A 19,236-nucleotide genomic window follows, 5' to 3' on the forward strand; every position below is an offset into this window, starting at 1 on the left:
CGCCCTGTACCTCTTATGGTCGTGAAAGGGTTAAGAAACATTCAACCAGTTTGGACGAATCGATCCATTTTTCGTCTTCATCGATAATTGGAGAAGTGCTGATCGGCCTTTGGAGGCTACAATTAATACGGCGTCTTTTGGCTACAATTAATACGGCACCCAATTACCTACCTTTCGGATCATTTCCATTTTGTTAAATGCTGAAAAATGGCTGGTTGAGTAGACCCATAACTTTTTTCTAACATCTTGTCGAAGACCATGATGTCTTGACTAAAACTGATTTTTGTTTCAGCTTCATTGACAAAATTTTTTCAAGACACTTTTTTGTGAAAGCCCTTTAGCATAACTTGTCGGAAAATTTGAATGATAAAACATGGTTGGATATGCTCTGTCAAGCATCGGATCCAGCTCCAACTGTAAAACGAAGTAAAATGTAGATTTTATTTTTCATCAACTTATTGCCACAGTTCGAAAAATGGAATCGGTTTTATGTCGCTCTGTAGAGTTTTCATCTCTTAGTCAAAAGACCTTTCTGGGCTTAGAAGACGTTTGAAAGATCATAAACTAAAGGTAGCGATAATTCTTCTTGTGCTAACGTCCTAACATTATACCAGCTACATCATGAAAATAAATTAAAACTTTTCCACAAGATCTTTTACTGCGCGAGTAATTCCTTACTTGCTAACAACAGTGAAAGAAAGGCTTTGGCGTAACAATACACAATATTTATGGCATAAAAAACGAGTTAGTAAAACGAAGAAACGTTTTTTCGCTGTTCAATACATGCATCTATTCATCTTTATCGAGTTTATTAGGGCATTATTAGCTATCAAATTTTCTATGCTACAATACAATCAGAGGTGCTACTTTCTCGGATATTCTACAGTCGCTGCTCAATAATTTTGATACTCAATTTTTGACAATCGGAGATTGTAAACATAAATTTACATGCTCATTCCTCACCAAATCAAAAATAATGGGTGTACGGAATCAAATTGCATCTCTATCCTTTTACCCATTAGATATTTTCAATTGAAAATTTGGGTGAAATCTGTTCAATGTGAAAGTGATAGTAATAGTTTTGCAACCGTTGCGAAAATTAGCTACGGCGCAAAATAATTTTGCTCACGCATCTTGAAAATCCGGATTTTTCTCATCTTGTCATCGGCAGGAAGTTAAGAGTTGTACAATCTACAATATCTCGTGTTTTAAAATAATGCAACGAACGTTCAATTGTCGATCGGGAGAAAAAAAGTTTTCAAGAAGAATCCTACACACTAAATTTTTTTTTGCTTTGCCGAAATGTGAACTGCTTGGCAAACATTAAAACAACTGACGGTATTTTTCATTTAAAAGGTAATTTGCCATTACCGGGATTTCCAGTTTCGGGAAGACTATCAATTACCGAAATTTTCGTCGCTTTTGGAAAGAAATTAGCCAAATTATCAGTGATCATGCATGCGAGCTATTATGGAAATTTTAATCAATTGATTAAATTAAAATTTTAGATTTAAAAGAATAATTCCAGTTAAAACTCGTTATCAAAGATTTATTGATTCTATAACATTATGTTAGCTCTTCTTTACGTCTTATGTTGGCTGCTCATCTGATAGGCTCAGAAATGGAAAAAAATATAAAGAAAGAAATTTATTCGATATATTCTTGACAACTGTTTGTATTTAAACAACACACACACCAAACAACACGACGGTGAGATTTTTTTTCACTCAAATAGTTGGAAACTCAACGCCTAATCTACAACGCCTGAGTAAATGTGAGAGAACTCATAACTTGAGTTAATTTTAATCAAATCAGACCTCAAATGTTGACAGATTGTTTCAGTTTATGGATTTGAGTAATCGCCAATCAAATTTTGAGTTATATCCAATAAGCGTGTAAGCGATAAGGTAAAAAAACTGCAGTTGAGTAAAACTTTCGTGCAAGACGCAAAATATCGTGAAAGACAACACAAAAACAAAGGATACGGTGGCAAAATCATAAATAACCAGAAAAAAAATCATGAAATAACCAGACCTGTCCAATTGAATCAACAGTATTTGGCTCGACTTTTTCGTGTCATGTTCAAAAACACGTGTTTAAAAATTAAATTTATTATACTCATCAGCTATCATATCCGGATGAAATTGAGTAGGGTTTTATGGAATTGCAAAATCTTTTATTTGAATCTAAGCTTGTGTTTAATTGGTTGAAAAATTCTCTGAGAAAATCGTATGCACTTGTTGTTGGTTATCTTTTATTCACATTTTACCTCGTAACTCCGGAACAGGACGTCGGATTCTGGTTAAATTCAATATCAGCCTATAGAACTATAGTGCCTTTCATTTCAAACCAAGTTCCAAAAAATCGATTTAGCCATCTCCACGAAATTCGAGTGCATACTTTTATTACATACACACATACATACAAACAAAGCCCCGAATGTCACTTCTGATTTGACAGTAATTTAGTTTTATCCTCCGCTGAACGAAAATGGTTGTGTATACGCTTGGGGAACGCGTGAAAATAGTGCAGTTTTACTTTGAAAATCATGGTAATGTTGAGGAATGTGTGCAAAAATTACGTATGAAAATGGGAAGAAAGGATGAGGCACATTTGCATCTCGGCGGGTATGTTAATAAGCAAAATGGTTGCATCTGTGTGACGGAAAACCCGTGTTATCCAAAACCTTTTTGCAGTTTTTGACCACTATTTCAAATTCTTCTGAAACCTACTTTTGAGGACTAGTATAGCCGAAGTTGAATCGTTTCACCAGCAACCAATATGACTTACAAATTGGAACAGTTTTGAACCTAATTGAAACGAAATTTTCCCTCTTTGGCTTCGTCGTTTTATGTAGCGGTATAAAATTTTTAACGCATAACCCAGCAGTTCTTGAACCGAAAGTCGGATCCAGATAAAATTCAGTAATTTTATTTGGGATTATAATACCTTCTACTTAAACCAAAATTCAAGAAAATCGGGTAAACCAGAAAACAGTCAGTGGTAAATTTTGGAGTATTCAAAAACTCTATTTTCGATGCATCCAGAATCGGAAATCGGGAACCAGGGCAGCCGGAATTAGTTTGATAGGCCGTCTAATAACAATGACTAACGGTTGGAATAGTTTCGAGACCAATTTAGAATTTTTTCACGTTTTTAGCTTCGCCGCTTAAAGTGACACTATACATTTTTTAATACGTAATTCCGGAACCGGAAGTCATATTCGGATGAACTTCTGAAGCATTTTCAAATCGATCTCGCTACATTTAAGGAAAGTGAGTAAGTAATCACCTTAGGTGTTGGTTTTCGGTTTTCTTCATATCGTGTACGAAATTGAACAAAGCCCGCTACGTGCATTGTTTGTTAAGGCGAGTTGTGTTTTCTTCTTCCGTGCCAGCTCGTACCGGTGCCTACTGGTTTTGTATCGTCATATAGCGGTTTCAAAACTTTGACACTCATCGCCCTGTAATTGCTGAACTGGAAGTCGGAACCGAATGAAACTTCACAGTAGCGTTTTAGAACAATCTGAGCTTAAATTTAAATCAATATTTGTGAACATCGGTTAAAGCAACGCTGAGAAATCAAAATGAGTTCTACTTTTGGAGAATTGGATTTAATTGGAAAATTATATTGGGTTTTAATAAAACCTTTTATTTGAACCAACAAATAAATGGTTCTTCAACCCCATATAATTTTCAATTTCATGTGTTTTTTCATAAACGATGGCAAAAACAAGCGGGCTTTGTTCAATTTCGTACACGATACAAAGAAAACCGAAAACCAACGCCTAAGCTTATTACTTCCTCACTTTCCTTAAATGTAGCGAGATCGATTTTCACAAACTTAGGTTCAAATTGTAAAAATTGGATGAGCGGTCTCTGAAAAAATCGATTGTGCGTTCTTATTTCATTTTGCACATTTTACCCTGTAACTTTCGAACTGAAAGTCCGATCCGAGGAAATCGAGTGCACATTTTTGTTACAGACATACATTCATACACACACAGACATTTGCTCAGTTCGTCGAGCTGAGTCGAAATGGTGTATGACATTCGACCTTCCGGGCCTTGGTTAAAAAGTCGGTTTTCACAGTGATTGCATAGCACAGTGGTTTGAATCGACAAAAACGTGAACCTAATTCTCTAGCTGCTGAACCGTTGATCCGATATACATATCTTCTTTGGAGAACTCATTCATAAAAATATTACTCGTGATTTGATCACAAAAAATGTGCCAAGCCTACTACGATACAAGTTCATTTCAACAACTTTTTCCCTTAAGAGATAGAAAAACAATGTCTTTTACAAAGTTTTAGAACTTCTAACGAGTAAAAACTTTGCCAAAGAAGCTATAGATCTAACGCAAAAAGTTTCGGATATATGAAGCCTTTTCGTTTGAAACCACTTAAAATCATTTTTTTGTACATAATTTTTTTCACAATTATTTTCAGTGTCTACTATGTTCGAGACGATTACTAAAAAACGTAGAATTACACATTTTTTTTAAAGACCGTGCACGGTTTGGCCTTTTCCGTAAAAAGTTATTCAACATTTTAACTTTTATACACACTAACTATAACTACTAATAGGAAGCAGACCAAAAGGCACATACATATACTTTTTGGAAAGCTTAAATCAAGTAATATAAAGTTACGAATTGTGTAGCGTGGCCCTTTCAAATTGTGTCAATAAGACAAAGAAATATAGAGTGCTTTTTTGACCATTTTCTTAGCAAAAACATTGACTAAAACGACTATTTTTGGTTTATTAAAAGGAGCTTTGTAGGAAATGTTCAAAAATTGGAATCGGTCATTAGTGTAGCTTTGGTGCAATGGTGTAATGATTGAATATAATTTCATGATGCATTCTTGTATGCAATTGATCAAACTATAGAAGCAGTTTTACTTATTCTTTTAATAGAATATTCCTTATCCGTTCTTTTAATTCCAATCCAATTCATTTCAAGGATGACATCTTACACCATTACCAGTACACCTAAAAACAAATACGTTCTTATGAATTAAGCCATACACTGAAAAAAAATGAAATTCACACGATTTCTAAATAAATAGTACTATGAAATGGACATCAGTTGAATAAAAAATACGATTCAAAACCATCCTCGATGTGAAACTAAATTGAAATACATTAATTTCAATGAATATGACCGTTTATTTATATTTACGCTTAGTTTTACTTTTAAAGTATATTGAAAAGTGAAGCACAGTTAAGTAACTTTATATCAAATTTCCTGCTCCAAATATGCACTGTTGGTGTTGGTGAGAGCAGCACTGCATATTATTTTTAAGAACACAAAAGAGTTAGTTGATAATACAAATGCTGTTCCATGTGGTCGATGATAATATTACAATAAAATGCGTGAGTGGTTCAACGTTACAAACAGGCGTGCACGGTAAAGTATCAAATCAAATTATCTAAATTATGAGTCTAGACATTTTTTTAAAAGAGAAATGCCAGAACTTGAGTATAAATATGTGCACAGACTAAGACTTGGTTTTAGGGAATTTGTAACTAATCTGTTACCTTACTGCAATTCTATTTCATTTTCTACTGAAGTCGGTAATATGTCGTGATTTTTTGTGATAACCTTCAATAAGACACCTATCAAGGAATTCCGAAAGACTCGGTACTCGCTGAGAGTAAGTCATAATAATAAGCTATAGTGAAAAGTTTTCTCTTTCGTCTGGTGTTAAAACTAATGTTCTTTTTATTATACCTCGACTGCAATTTCTTGAAAAAGTTGTTGCCTTGGTAACTTATCGGCCGATATCACAAAAAACGCGTGATATGAAGATAAACAATTTAATTAATGTACGTTTTTCTTAAGAAAATATTCAAAAAAGTACTCTATATTTTGTTGTCTCATTCATACTATTTAAAAGGGTCACGCTACACACTTCGTAACTTTATATTACTTGACTCAAGCTTTCCAAAAAGTATATAAATGTGCCTTTTGGTCTACGACCCTGCTTCCTATTAGTAGTTAAAGTTAGTGTATATTAAAGTTTAAATGTTAAATAACTTTTTAAGGAAAAGGCCAAAAAGTGCACAGTCTTCAACAAAAATATGTAATATTGCGTTTTTAGTAATTGTCTCGAACATAGTAGACACTGAAAATAATTAAGAAAAAAGTTACGTACAAAAAGTTGATTTTAAGGTGAAATGTAGCGTCATAAAATGCGCGCAAAATTTTATTCGCTTCAGTTGAACGAACCGTCGCACAAAGCATACCAAGAAAAACGGACACATAGAAACAAGAACTTTTTTCAATGATTGAACGCAGTGGGTTTACCTCTCATTATATTGGCTTGTAAAAAAGACTGGACGTAATGGATTTTTGAATCCTTCACACTTTGAATATATGCTAATTCAATCGTTATTGTTATTGTTATTGATTACTCTTACACTAGAGCTATAAATCATGAGTAATTATGAATGACTAACATGAGGTTATATGTATATGTATTGACCACCTTGCTAACCATGTATATGCCTGTTGTTTTTCAATGTTTATAACATTGTTTGTATCACGATAATACTTGGTTTGTATTTCATTCAGTAGCTTGTCAATAATGAAGTTATAATTTTGCTATAAAAATTGCTACAATCTAAAATAATACCTGTTATACGATATCACACAGCCAGGCTTTATTGCTTCAGCAACTTCAATGCATTGAACTCAACAGAATTGGACATTATTAGCATTATAAATGACAGTTACTTAGAAAATAAACAATTTCTTACAATACCCATTTTATTGTATTCAACTCGTTTTCATTTCATCAGTTCGGTTTTACGTCTCATCCAAGTCAGTCGATAAAACAAAACCGCTTACGATGGGGACAGAAGAAACCAAGTACAGTATTGTGTAGTGAACAATAGACCTCGAAAATGAGTGAACCAAACGAACAAAAGCTACCGACGACACGAAAGAATACAATTGTTGTTGACTTTAGGCAGTGCAAAATTCGACCTTCGATACGAAAACTGGAAGGTTTGCTTAAGGAGCAAATGCATCTTAACATTATCATAGTAGGCTTCGCACATTTTTTTATTACAATCAAATCATGAGGTATATTTTTGTGAAAGTTCTCCAAACAAACTGTGTGTATTGGATCAACAGCTTAGAAGCTAGAGAATTAAGTTCACGTTTATATCGATTCAAACTACTGTGCAATGTCACTGTTTAATGGTAATGAAATTACACATCTTTCTTCCACGTCTCTTCTCCGACTGATCTGTGCATAGTAGTTCAAACTAAACATGCTTCTACAATTCAGCAAATATTGAACTGTTAGGCACTGGTGAGTTGAGAACGAAACCTATTTGATCACCATAACGGAGTACCTCACACCTGTCACATGTGTTCATCCATGCAAAGTAGGTACCTAACCAATAAAAATAATTTAAAAAACTAAATGAGAGACAATATATTTAGGTTCTATCCTTAGGCTCATCAGCAAACAGCCAGGTGTGTGCTAATTTTCATCATCACAATGTATGTCGCAATATAAAAACACTCCTACGATCACATTCCTAGTCACTGAACCAGACCCTAATCGGTCAACCAGAACACAGAAAGTGGGCAATAAACGTATAGAACCTCCACGATCCAGACCTGCTCCCTAAAACGCGTGAATGATTTGAACTTCGAACGAAACAAAGCTGGAGGCCAGAACACATTCAACACTTTTTGCTATGCTTGTTCACATCACTAAACATAAATAACATAGCATTTCCCTATTCCGACACTTTCCGTTATGGTTTTGGAACGATCAACATATCACACGACAGCGGCACCGGGTTTTGACGGTGAGAACAACACTTTTAGTTTCTGCCTTTGGTCGTCACTATTTTTAGGCACTTTTTCAATGAATTTTGGACCACCACAAACCGAAGTTGCATTCTCCGCTATCAGCCACGAAGAGATACGCTTCGGAAAACCGACTCCTCCGGGTTTGTTTTCGTTTGTGGGATGAATCAAAGATCAACGTGTTTCATTCTTTCGTGTATTCCATCTTGAAACAGGAAAATTAGAAAATTCTGATCGATCACACAACGACTCGTTTGCCACCTCCAGGACAGCAGCTTAGTCCGCGTTGAGAAATCAGAACCGAGCGAGTAATCCTACGGTGGAACGGTGTATTACCGCCTCCCGGACGGCGGTTCTCGCGCATTCGGTAGCTAGGTGTGTCATTGCACTTTTCAAACAAAATCTTTCCGACCGCGGGTTGCGACGGCGGTCGCTGTGGAACGGGGAGCACCCAGAGCAACCATCGTGGTGGCGTCGAATTTTCGTTCTCGAGGTAAATTTCACGTTTGCACCGACGAAGGTCTGCCAGTAGACTGAACCGGCTGTGTTTTCGAAGCCAGAACGGAACGGGCCCCTACCGGTGAACTGGTCGGTAGGAATTTAAAAATGGATGCACTCTACGCGGAACCCCTCGCATTGCTTCATTTAGTTTTGTACTCAAACGGACTGGAGGTTTTGGATGGTTGGGCGTTTGTTACTATAAATTGAAGAGTAGTGTGGAAGTGGGAAATTCGCACAAAGGTACTAAACATTTGTTTCGAGGACAAATCTTGTGTTACTTCTTACTTCTTACTTCTTACTTCTTACTTCTTACTTCTTACTTCTTACTTCTTACTTCTTACTTCTTACTTCTTACTTCTTACTTCTTACTTCTTACTTCTTACTTCTTACTTCTTACTTCTTACTTCTTACTTCTTACTTCTTACTTCTTACTTCTTACTTCTTACTTCTTACTTCTTACTTCTTACTTCTTACTTCTTACTTCTTACTTCTTACTTCTTACTTCTTACTTCTTACTTCTTACTTCTTACTTCTTACTTCTTACTTCTTACTTCTTACTTCTTACTTCTTACTTCTTACTTCTTACTTCTTACTTCTTACTTCTTACTTCTTACTTCTTACTTCTTACTTCTTACTTCTTACTTCTTACTTCTTACTTCTTACTTCTTACTTCTTACTTCTTACTTCTTACTTCTTACTTCTTACTTCTTACTTCTTACTTCTTACTTCTTACTTCTTACTTCTTACTTCTTACTTCTTACTTCTTACTTCTTACTTCTTACTTCTTACTTCTTACTTCTTACTTCTTACTTCTTACTTCTTACTTCTTACTTCTTACTTCTTACTTCTTACTTCTTACTTCTTACTTCTTACTTCTTACTTCTTACTTCTTACTTCTTACTTCTTACTTCTTACTTCTTACTTCTTACTTCTTACTTCTTACTTCTTACTTCTTACTTCTTACTTCTTACTTCTTACTTCTTACTTCTTACTTCTTACTTCTTACTTCTTACTTCTTACTTCTTACTTCTTACTTCTTACTTCTTACTTCTTACTTCTTACTTCTTACTTCTTACTTCTTACTTCTTACTTCTTACTTCTTACTTCTTACTTCTTACTTCTTACTTCTTACTTTTAACTTCTTAATTTTCCAAACAGAAATTTTGACCGAACCAATCGGTGCCAGGTGTGCGATGGTACCGTATCGTATAATTAGCATAGCAACCGGAACCGGCGTCGCGTCGATATTTAGTTTTTTTTTTTGTTGTGTTGTTGTTTTGTTGTTTTGTTGTTTTGACTACACTCGCACAGGACGCTATGCTCTATATCAAGGGCATGCGGAGTGCGCGGATGAATAGAAATGCCCCTTTCCAGGCTTGCTTCGTTCGATCCTATACGTACCCTTTTTGCTATGCAGCCGAATTTCGAATCCCCGTTTTCGCGATTCATACTGCTAGTAAATTCACTGATATTCTATTGGTATTGAGCAAACATTGTTACGTAAGCTGTTATGACCTGTCATTGGATATCAAAAAATCGGAAATCAGTTGACCTAAATATGTGTTCATTGAAAGGATTTTACTACGATTTTACGGAGTTGATGGTTGCCAAACTTCAGTTTCATTTTTGCTTTTCTCTATAGAAAGGTAACAGCATTGCTGGAGAACCCGACTTCCGAACGGAATATGTCTGTGTTTGTCGGTTTTAAAGATTTTTTTCCGGTCTTTTTTCTCGCACATGGTTAAACCGATTTCTGCAAGTTCAGGCTCTTTTGAATGCTTATCACTTACCTTACCTAACAGATATAGGCCTGGGGTGTCCTTTGCTGTATCAAGAATACGTCTCCACATAACTCGGTCCATGGCTGCTCGTCGCCAGCCACTCAAGGCACGGATGCTTCTGAGATCACCCTCAACTTGATCGATCCACCTTGCTCGCTGCGCTCCTCTTCTTCTTGTACCAGTCGGATTAGATTCAAGAACCATTTTCACTGGGCTGTCGTCCGACATCCTTATGACATGCCCAATCCATCGTAGACGTCCGATTTTAGCTGTCCGTACGATAGGTGGTTCTCCTAGCAGCTGTTGCAATTCGTGATTCATACGCCGTCTCCACGTTCCGTCTTCCATCTGCACTCCGCCATAGATGGTCCTCAGTACCTTTCTTTCGAAAACACTGAGGGCGCGTTGGTCCTCTGCCAACATAGGTCTCGTGGCCATAGAGAACAACCGGTCTAATTAGCGCTTTGTAGATGGTCAATTTCGTGCGGTGGCGTACTTTTCTCGATCGGAGGGTTTTTCTGAGTCCAAAGTACGCACGATTCCCTGCCAAAATACGTCTATGAATTTTTCTGCTGGTGTCATTATCGGCGGTCACCAGTGAGCCCAAATACACGAACTCGTCAACCACTTCGATATCGTCACCGTCTATCAATATTCGTGGTGGGAGGCGTAGTCATGGGCGTGACTTCGCAACTCGTTCATGTCAGTTGACGCGATGCTTCTTGAGACCTAACTATGGCGCAAAGTATACCCTATTACGTCAGCGAGTAATTTGTTTACGTTTCGTCTTAAATTTCAAAACGGTTATGTGCCCTAAACACAAAATTAGGCTAATCCCTGAATAAATTAAGTATTATTTTATTCATAAAATACTTGGGAAAATTAGAGTTGGCTAAACGAATGTCAGCCTAACGTCAGCCACCCATTACGAGTTCTGATTGGTGGTGATGAAATCGAAATGGTCGACGAGTTCGTGTACTTGGGCTCACTGGTGACTGCCGATAATGACACCAGCAGAGAAATTCAGAGACGCATACTGTCAGGAAATCGTGCTTACTTTGGACGGCGCAGGACGCTTCGATCGAGCAAAATTCGCCGTCGTACGAAGTTAACTATCTACAAAACGTATCAGTAGGATCCATAGTACTAGCCATGCAATGATTCTGTACACTAAAAATCGGCTACGAAGTCTGTTGAAACAGAAAGGCCAAATTCCACAAAAGGAATGTAATGCCAAGACTTTGCTTTGCTAAACGAATGTCTACACGGAACCGCAAAACAACCTAATTTTAAGTACATTCCACCCAATTTGGGGGTTCCGTTCAATAACCTATTTTTTATTAAAGTGGCCCTAGGTAGTTTCCGTAAGGCACGTGGAAAAAAATACTTAAAGATTAGTTATATCTACTCAATGGTAAGTTATATTTACTCTACAGTTAAGTCGTATTGACTCAATTTCAAGTTGGTACGGTTTACTTAATTTTGGCTTATTGAACGAAACTCTCGCTGTTGGGTGGTTTTGCTCTTTGTATTTTGACAACAATGGAAGGAACGAAGAAAAGATTCAAAAGAACTCAAAATTAAGTAAAAAGAACTCAAATAACAGGTAGTTTTTATTTTCCGTTTTCCGTATACGTTGGAAACACTACTGCCATCTACTCGACTATTCAAAACGTTCCACAAAACCCTGCTGCCTGTTATAGAAATATTCCAACTACAACAATTTGAACACTTATCACAGGATTTCCCTTAGTGTTAAAGACAAATCGATCAGAAGAAAATTACAAGGATCAGCCCCATGGGGTTATTCGAGCCATTGATGTGGAACAAGGCAACCAAAATTTATGAACAATCAAACAGTTCAATCAATAGTCGCATTTTTGAATTCGCAAATGCACGAGAGTCTGCTTAGATTGAACTTTATCTTGATTTGTATTTGTTTTATAGCCGACGAAAATACACCAATATCCCAAATGTATGCAATTACATCTTTGTACATACTTGCGATACGATTTTGATATTTAAGCTTGTGTTCAAGTTTTGTATGCAAGAAGTTATTTTTATAGCATTAAGTTTCTCTTACATTCTGCGATTTCGGTTGAAGCGATAAACTTTCTCTCATTATCAATCGAGTTCATCTTATATAAATTAGAAATTAATCTTTGGCACTCAAAATTTACCCTGGGGTGATTGCAAATTTCTCAGGGGAAAATGACATAAGATGGAATTTCATCCGAACTCGCATGACACAAGATCAGCTTCAAATCGTTTTATGGCACTTTTTGTCTTGCTGTCTATCAACAACCAACCTCTAGCATGCTACGCGTAGGACTGAAACGCTTTTTCATCGATTGACCAATCAGAGCGATGCTTTCCTATTGATATATCGCTTACTCCTTCAAAACCGTCGTCTATGGCAGGGAAATCTTGTATGCCGCAGATTTTTAGCAGACAAAATAGGACACTGCTCGCTACTAATCAAAATTTCAATCATTTATAATTGAAAATACGTGGCTTGATACATTCAAATCAAAAACATAGAAATATTTCCAATCAAATGATGAAATAATAATAATAATTGGTACCAAATAGACTGAGCTGTAAGTGTTCGAAACCTGACCACATTTCTACGTGTATTTTTCTTTGAGTTTCTGATTTGCACCCCTAACATATATAGAAAATAAAGATGTGCTACACATCAAAATTTCGGGTGATCACAGATACAGCATTACACTAGCCTTTTTTTTGTATTGGGTGGACATTCTGCATAAATAAGAAACTAAAAATTCATTTTTTGAGTATTAGACCCATCTTACTTCACGCGTTTCACAATGAAAGCATGTTTCCCATAATTTCTGTACGGCGTCTCTACCGATTTCTAGGTATAGGCGCCGCTTAATTGAAAATGACGATGAAAAAAAAACTTTGCCTGTGATTGAAAAATTATCTTCGACAACGTTCTACTATGTTAGGTATTTATTTTGAGATTTCGAATAAAATACCATCTTTTACGCGACCCGAAAAAATCCCCCTCGGCCAGAGCAGCCCATAGAGGGGAAAAAAATTAAAAAAAAATCTTTTACGCGACCCAAAAAAAATATTGCGGTCAGTGCAAAGTAACTAACAATATACTATCGGTTATAAAAATGTACAGATAAACTATAATTCGCGACTTTTTCTTACCTTTTTGTTGTCGTCTCACGAGGTGAGGTGAATTCACAATGACACTCATAACTCTAGAGCACTTCTATAACTACAAACTCAAAAATATGGCCACACTCCCAAAGTGACAACTCACTCCACTTTACCCTGTTGCAAGTCGTATTGTCTAGGTACAATGGCTTTCACACTCACTTCACTTACATGTCACTTCAATTGATTTTACCTATTACCAGTATCACGCATAGTGAAGTGATCACTGTGGTGGAAAAAACTATTTTTTTTCAACAAAATTTTGATGGCGTGATTTTCATAATGACATCAAGTTTTTTACAAGAATTACTTTTGTCTCTGAAGCGACTTCCGTAATAAGGACCTACATTCACTTCACTTGATTTTCACCGTGAAGTGATACCCATAATAAGGGTCACAGTCACTTCACTTGGTTTTCAGCATGTAGTGACACCAGTAACAAGGGCAATACCTTGAGGTAAACAAAAACCGTGTTTATTGTTGAATTAACAATATTCCGTGACATATACGGTTACCACAACACCAAAGATTTTTGTATAATTCGAACTGTATAGGTTAAAATTTTTGAATATGAGGCACTTTTTAGAGTATTTCTTTACTAACATGTGATTAGAGCATATCGCAGAGGTGAAAATAAGCCCATTTTGCGCATGAAAATGTGAATCAAGATTTCCGTTTGTGAATCAAAAAACCGAACACCGTGAATAATAAAATTAGATATCAAAACTAGAATTGCGATTATGTTTTAAATTGCGGGAAATGAAACTGAAGACCTTTTTAATTCTAAGTAAAATCGAAATTTATCTTCTCAAAAATCATTCATTTCAACATCTATCTATATATACATGGTCGCCATGTAACTTTTTTTTTAACTAGCGGTTATTTCGACATTGGTTACCCTAATGTCACTTCTGATTTGACAGAAACTTAGTTTTATCCTTCCGCTGAACGAAAATGGTTGTGTATACGCTTGAGGAACACGTGAAAATAGTGCAGTTTTACTTTAAAAATCATGATAACGTTGCGGAATGTGTTTGCCAAAAAATCATCTTCTCGGATGAGGTACATTTTCATCTCGGCGGGTATGTTAATAAGCGAAATTGTCGCATCTGGGGGACGGAAAACCCGGAGAAGCCGATGCATCCTCAGAGAGTGACGGTTTGGTGCGGATTTAGGTCTGGCGGCATCATTGGGCCATTTTTCTTCAAAAATGAGGCAGGAGCCGCCACCACGGTCAATGGCGAGCGCTACCGCGCCATGATTAGCGATTGGTTCTTCCCGTTACTTGAAGAGGAAGACTTGGACACCATTCGGTTCCAACAATACGGCGCTCCGTGCCACACAGCCAACGCTATGATCGATCTTCTGCGCACAGTCTTCGAAGATCGAATTATCAGTCGAAATTCAGATGTTGTTGTCCTCAACAGTGGCGGTCATTAAAAAAATTTACCCTCATTCTTGTTTACGGCCGTATGCGATACGTTCGAAAGTATATCAAATTCGTATTCCCGTTTACGTTCGAATCAATCACACTTTTAAACATCGTACATGCATAAAAACAACGCCCATCCAACTTTAAATTATCAGTTCTGGTACAGATTTGAGTTGTAAATAAAAATCTTTGCTATCATTTGTTATTTGACTTGTTTTTTTCGCTGATTTTGTATCATCATGCTCGCTTATGCCCGTATTGACTATTCGACGAACACATGCTTTCGAACGAATGCGAACAAGCCATTCTTGTTTTCACTCGAACGTGTACGTACGCGATTCCTGTGCAAAAGAAGGATCGGTAGCGCAGGTAGTTTTTTAAGGAAGATTCCAAGCATCAAGGAAGTGACGAATGCTACATAAGAAATAAATATCGTACTCAGGACCAATTTCATTCATGTCGGTAAATGAAATTTTCAAATTAAACTTCATGCAAAGTAAAAAAAAACATTTAAAATAGCAGTCCGATCAGTAGTATCTGCGAAATATATGTTGCATTTTTCTTGCAATTTTGTCATGTTTTCGATAGCCTACTTATTTATTACATTGGTAAAATCACGCATTTAATATAAAATAAAGCATGCTTACCCATGGCGTATTTTCCATAAAGTACTTAATAGATTTAAAATTGATGCGTAAAAACTTTGAACCTCGCATATATTCAAAGACACGCCAAAAAAACAGTATTTTACTATACTGCTATGCTTTCTAAATGTTTTATGCAAAACACAAATTTATGATTTGATTACAAATCACCTTTAGATTCGAAAATAATTTTGTTAGAAATCGGTTAAACTTTTTTCAATGTGTTTTTTTTTCCATAAATACGTTTATTTCTTAAGGCAGTTCACATAAGTTTTTCTTCGCCGTAGCATCACTTTTACATAATATTCTTATCCTAATTTAATTCTAACATAGTCACAACGTTTTGAATTTATTAAAACATATTCTCTTATAGCTTAAATATCATCTTAGGTAACTCGTCATTAATTATGAAATCTACTCGGAAATATTATTTGAACCAAACGATTAACTTCTATAAATTATAAAATAAGCTGTTATTTTCAGACATTTTGTTGATAATTTCATAAACTGTTTCGAGTTTGTTTGTATCATTACATAATTTTTATTCTAATTTAGCTATTGGTTGAACTCATGGACGCAGCTGGGATCAGAACTAAGTCTTAAAAGGGGCCTTTATTAAATGGAAACTCCAATTTTCTTTATGAAATGATAAATAAGTTTCATGTATGAAAGGTCACGACAAGCAAGAATGTCTCGAACTGGGATATTGGATAGTTTACCTTGGGTACGCAAAGAATTTATTAGTTGAGATCTGACATCACGATACTCCACGCATGTCCAAACGACATGATCAATATCCCGATAACCTTCTCCGCAAGCACAATGATTAGTCTCGGAGAGCCCAATTCGAAGGAGATGTGCATCTAACGTGTAGTGATTGGACATGAGTCTAGACATCACACGAATGAAATCTCTACTCACATCCAGTCCCCTGAACCATGCCTTTGTCGATATTTTCGGAATAATTGAGTGCATCCACCGACCCAGATCATCTTTATCCCAAGATGCTTGCCAGCTGGCAAGTGTTCTTTGGTGAGACGAACTATAGAATTCGTTGAAAGCAATCGGTCGCTCATAAATTTCACCCTCAATAGCACCACGTTTGGCTAAATTATCGGCTCTTTCATTGCCTGGAATGGAGCAATGAGCCGGGACCCAGACTATAGTGATTAGATAATTATTATTCAATATGTCGTTCAGACACTGTTTTATTTTACCCAAGAAAAACGGTTCATTTTTGCCAGCAGCGATTGAGCGAATGGCTTCAATTGCACTCAGACTATCTGTGAAGAGGAAATAATGGTTTGGAGATAATGTGACGATTACACTCAAACTATAATGAACTGCTGCTAGCTCTGCTATATAAACAGATGCAGGTTCTTGAAGCCTAAATGAGGCCGAAACATTATTGTTGAACATACCAAACCCTGTCGCTTCTTCAATTCGCGATCCGTCCGTGTAAAACATTTTCTCAGAGTCAATATGCCTGAACTTACTTGAAAATATTTTTGGGATTTCCGTCGAGCGTAGATGATCCGGGATTCCACGCACTTCACGCTGCATGGATGTATCGAAAAATAAAGTTGAGTCAGGGGCACTTAGGATGCTGACACGGATAGGAATATATCTTGAAGGGTTGATTTCCTGTGACATATGGTTAAAATATACTGTCATAAATTTTGTTTGAGATCGAAGCTCGACTAGTTGTTCGAAATTATTAATTACCATGGGATTCAGCACCTCACATCTTATTAGCAGGCGTGATGAAAACTCCCAAAATCGATCTTTTAATGGAAGAACTCCCGCCAGAACTTCAAGACTCATTGTATGTGTCGAGTGCATGCAGCCTAAGGCAAATCGCAAACAACGGTACTGAATTCGCTCAAGTTTGATAAAATGAGAGTTTGCAGCGGAACGAAAACAAACGCATCAATATTCCATCACTGAAAGTATCGTTGTTTGATACAATTTTATTAGATCTTGCGGATGAGAACCCCACCAAGATCCTGTTATTGTTCGAAGAAAATTTACTCTTTGTTGGCATTTCGTTATCAGATACCTAATGTGTCCTCCCCACGTGCATTTGGAATCGAACCACACCCCGAGGTATTTAAAAGTTAAAACCTGTTGGATCATTCTTCCCATCATATGGAGCTGAAGCTGCGCGGGATCATGCTTTCTTGAAAAGACGACTAACTCTGTTTTCTCCGCAGAGAATTCGATACCAAGATGAACAGCCCAAACGGACAAGTTATCTAAGGTATCTTGCAATGGTTTATGCAGATCAATAGCTTTGGGCCCAGTAACTGAAACCACGCCATCATCTGCCAATTGCCTTAGTGTACATGGGGTTACTAGACAGCTGTCAATGTCATTCACGTAAAAATTATAGAGGAGCGGACTGAGGCATGAGCCTTGCGGGAGACCCATGTAGCTAATTCTGAATGTTGCCAAATCGCCATGTGAAAAATACATGCACTTCTCTGACAAAAGGTTGTGCAAATAATTATTTATAACCGCTGGAAGTCCATGTTGGTGGAGCTTGTCTGAAAGAACATCAATGGAAACTGAATCAAATGCTCCTTTAATGTCTAAAAATACAGATGCCATTTGTTGCTTTTGAGCGAAGGCAATTTGGATGTCAGACGAAAGTAATGCAAGGCAATCATTCGTCCCTTTATTTCTACGGAAGCCAAACTGAGTATCTGACAACAAACCGTTCGTCTCGACCCAAGTGTCGAGACTTCGTAGAATAATTTTTTCGAACAATTTTCTGATGCAGGACAACATGGCAATGGGTCTATATGAGTTGTGATTGGAAGCTGGTTTCCCCGGCTTTTGAATGGCGATAACTTTCACTTGTCTCCAGTCAGGCGGAACAATATTTTGCTCAAGAAACTTGTTGAACAATTCCAACAAACGTCTTTTTGCGAGGTCGGGCAGATTCTTCACCAAGTTGAATTTAATTCTGTCCAACCCAGGGGCGTTATTGTTACAAGACAAGAGTGCTATAGAAAATTCCATCATTGAAAATGGGTTATTAATAAAACCATTATTTGGAGGAGATTCCCGTATAATGCTCTGCGTAGGAACAGAATCTGGGCAAACTTTCCTAGCAAAGTCAAATATCCATCGGTTCGAGTATTCATCATTCTCATTGCCCACGTTACGATTCCTCATTCGTCTGGCCGTGTTCCAAAGAGTGCTCATTGAGGTATCTCTTGACAAACCTTCGACAAAATGTCTCCAATAGCTACATTTTTTGGCTCGAAGTATGCTCTTGTACTTGGTTTCTAACACCATAAGTTTTTCAAAATTCTGAGGAGTTCCTCCTCCCCGTTTTAGAAACGTCTTGCAAGCATTTTGTTTTGCGAGTTTAGCCTCTGAGCACTCTTTGTCCCACCAGGGGTTGGGAGGCCTTCTGTTAGTCGTTGGCCCAGGAAAGCGTTTAGTTTGGGATTGTTCTGCTGCCTCCAGAATCGAACAAATGAGGAAGTCATATTCTTCAAGTGGAGGGAGCTCTTCCATTGAATTCAAAATACTAGAGATTCTACTTTGGTATTTAATCCAGTCGATATTTTTTGTCAAATCATATGGAATACTAGCTGAATTAGCAATACATTTGTTACAGCTAATTGAGATGATGATTGGTAAATGATCGCTACCGTGTAAATCAGGCAATATTTTCCAGGTGCAATCTAGTCGAATTGATGTTGAGCAAAGAGATAGATCTAATGCACTTGGGCGTGCAGGAGGTCTTGGGATCCGTGTCATGCTGCCCATATTTAATACCGTCATGCTAAAATTGTCACAAATGTTTTGTATTAAAGATGATCTGCTATCATTGTAAACGG

Source organism: Malaya genurostris, chromosome 2 (genome assembly GCF_030247185.1).
Source record: "Malaya genurostris strain Urasoe2022 chromosome 2, Malgen_1.1, whole genome shotgun sequence".
Lineage (NCBI taxonomy): Eukaryota > Metazoa > Arthropoda > Insecta > Diptera > Culicidae > Malaya > Malaya genurostris.